The 2,867-nt window shown below is 47.1% G+C and overlaps 1 protein-coding gene across 1 annotated transcript in view; it reads right to left on the reverse strand.

Annotated features, from left to right (window-relative positions):
* ZFAT (zinc finger and AT hook domain containing) overlaps nt 1–2,867 on the reverse strand; it is a 158,949-nt gene that overhangs the window by 38,345 nt on the left and 117,737 nt on the right. The window lies entirely within an intron of this gene.

Genomic DNA, 2,867 nt, shown 5'->3' on the forward strand with positions numbered 1-2,867 from the left:
GCGAGGAGCAGACCATCCCTCGGGAAATACTCCAGGAAAAGACACAAACCTGGGGTGGCTGAGTCCTGCCTCTGCAGGGAACCCCCCGAGTGACTGGGCAGAAGTCCCCAGAGCAGGAGGCGACTCTGCTAAACGAGGCTGCTTTCATATCTTTCTCTGTTGTCACCCCAGAGTTTATATTTCTTGTTCAAGAAGAAAATCACAAAAAATCCAACACAGGAATCTATCACTTTTTTTTTTTTTCAAGTGAATGCTATTCAAGTAGCTCCCCTTACCATTAATTCTGACGTACTTGCCTATCTCAATATAAGTGAGTTCTATGAAATTAGTTTTGGAACATTAGCATCTGCACAGAAATTTAAAAAAAAAAACCCAAAAAATGCTCTCCTGCCAGTGCTGGGTGGTCAGTGGGCACAGAGGCACGAAGGGGCAATTAAAATGAGAAATGGTCCTACGAACCTAACTTCAGGCTCAAGAGTCAATTCCATCCTTCTTAGAGCAAAGCAGATAAACTGCCTCATAAGAGTTTCAACTCCATGTACTTCCCCACGCCTCTTCCTTGGTGGAAATGCTAATGAAAAGAACTCCCAAATCGTTTGAGTAGATAGGTCAAAAAATGGACAGGTGAGTCCAAAAGAGAACCCAAGTTTCTGAGCTACTGATTTCTACAAAATCTTCAACTCTTAAAGCCAGAAGGGACGCTTTCAAACACTGGCTGTGACCAAACCTCCCTCCGCGATGAGACAGCCTTCTTCCGTCTCTGATGTCTGTGATCTCAGCCTTTATTACAGGCATGGAGGTCAGCCCCCTGGCCCCCTGCACTACTGAACGGCTCTGAGGTTTAGGGGGACAAACCTTTCCATCTATTCCATTCCCTGGTACCATCATTACCTTTTACAGGAATTTAATCACTACCTAACATCTTCTTGGGACCCTCTCTCCCTAAATGTTATGGCTGAGCCGCATCTGGGCTTTTCATGCAGAACAAGCTTGAACTTGTGGGATGTTGCCACATTTCAGCAAGGACTTCTGCTGGGGTAGTCACTGCAGGGCAGGAGACAGAGGTCAAGTGGAGCCTAGGTAATGCCCCATAACCACTGCCAGGCATAGGGTCTGACTGCATCATGAACAGGGCACCTCTTGGGACTCCATTTATGAAGCATATATTGTATTTACTGACATCCTGCTATGAGTCAGACCTTGTTCTCACCTGGGGACATGGTGACAAATGAGAGACTTCTGATTCCCTGAATGCACACGAGTCTTTGGACTTAAATATCAACTGCAAAGATTAAATGCTATCTAGGCAAACTAAATCACAACACTTGTTTCCTAAGTCAGATACTTGCAGATAGCAAATGACGCTACATCTCAAAGGAAAGTTATTTATTGAGATCTTTCAGGCCAGCATCCAGCTAAGAGTTATGAGGAAAATACATGCAGGCTGCAGCCCTGTAGTGCATGTGAGACTAAACGACAGAAAAGAAAGTGGATCAAAAACAAGGCAGGAAGCTGCCGTCATGCCTACAACATGGTGTTACAGTGCATTTGTGAAGTAGCGTGACCGGACAGAATTTATGACTGTTTTAGCTCGCCTTTACTGATAGCTACCATATGCCAGAGAGTTCTAAGTCTTGCATGGATTAATTCCTGCAAATCTCACAACAACCTCCTGCAGTAGGTACAACTGCTATTCCCATTTCACAGATAAAAAATACTGAAATGCAGAAGGGTTAGGGAATTTGCCCAAAGCTTCACAATCTCCCTGCCCTACCATTTGTCTGTGCTGGATTTTGGGCCCCTGGTCCAGCCCGCAACCAGATGATCTGACTTCCCACCTGTCTTCCCTGGGAGGGCATGGTTAGTTTGCGTGCATTTCCCAGACATAAGGCAGCCCACGTCTAATTGTCAACTTGGACAAACAAGGACTGCCAAGGTAAGCCAGGAGGAATACAGGCTATTCCTGGAGGGCTGGGACCAGGCGGGGGTGGGTGGGGCTGGGAAGAGGGTGGAAGGCAGCCAGGTCACAGGGGGATGCGCTGCGTTAGGAAACTGACTCGGGATGGGGTTCCCGGTGGGTATCAGGCAGAGGGTGACGTGCCAACTTCAGAAGAGTTTTCACTCTGGAAATGAATGGAGGGAGGATTATTCGAAAGGAACAAGACTGGAGGCAAGGAACCACGCATCCAGCTGCTGCCATGGTGAAAATGAGATCTAGAGGTCTAAAATGAGAGAGTGGAATAGAAAAACCACAACTAAAATTAAAACTCTGGATGAAATGTTTCTTAAAATGGCATTAAATGTATCAACTTTAAAAGACATTATGTGGGGGGGTGGGGTGGGGAAGCCACAGCATGAGAGACTGTATTCATAATATGTAACCCAAAAAGTGATCCCCACCCCAGATACATGGAGGATTCCTGAAAATAAACAAGAAAGCAAAACCACTCAATAGAATAAATGGGGAAATATTTGAACAGTATTAAAAAAAAAAAAAGGAAAGAGAAATAAATCCAAATGGCCAGAAAAATTTATGGAAAGGGGCCCAATTCCATTAACCATCATGAAAATGAAAATAAAGCCACACGGAGAGGCCAGCCCAGCAGGCTGGCCATCCTGCACGTTCCCCCGCCCCACCTCCCGCCCCGACACGGAGCAGCAGAGGATCTGGGCCGGACACCCCTGCTGCTGGCATAACCTGGCACAACCACCGTGGAGAGTGGTTGGGCTTCACCTTGTAAAGCTGAAGACATGCCTACGGCCCTGCCAAGCACTCGCCAGGGGCATCCACCCCGGAGGCTCTCGTGGACGGGCACACCAGGACACATGCACAGACAGCGCAGAGCAGCAGAGCTGGTGATGATGAC

Source organism: Bison bison, unplaced genomic scaffold (assembly GCF_000754665.1).
Source record: "Bison bison bison isolate TAMUID 2011002044 unplaced genomic scaffold, Bison_UMD1.0 scf7180017864036, whole genome shotgun sequence".
NCBI classification, from domain to species: domain Eukaryota; kingdom Metazoa; phylum Chordata; class Mammalia; order Artiodactyla; family Bovidae; genus Bison; species Bison bison.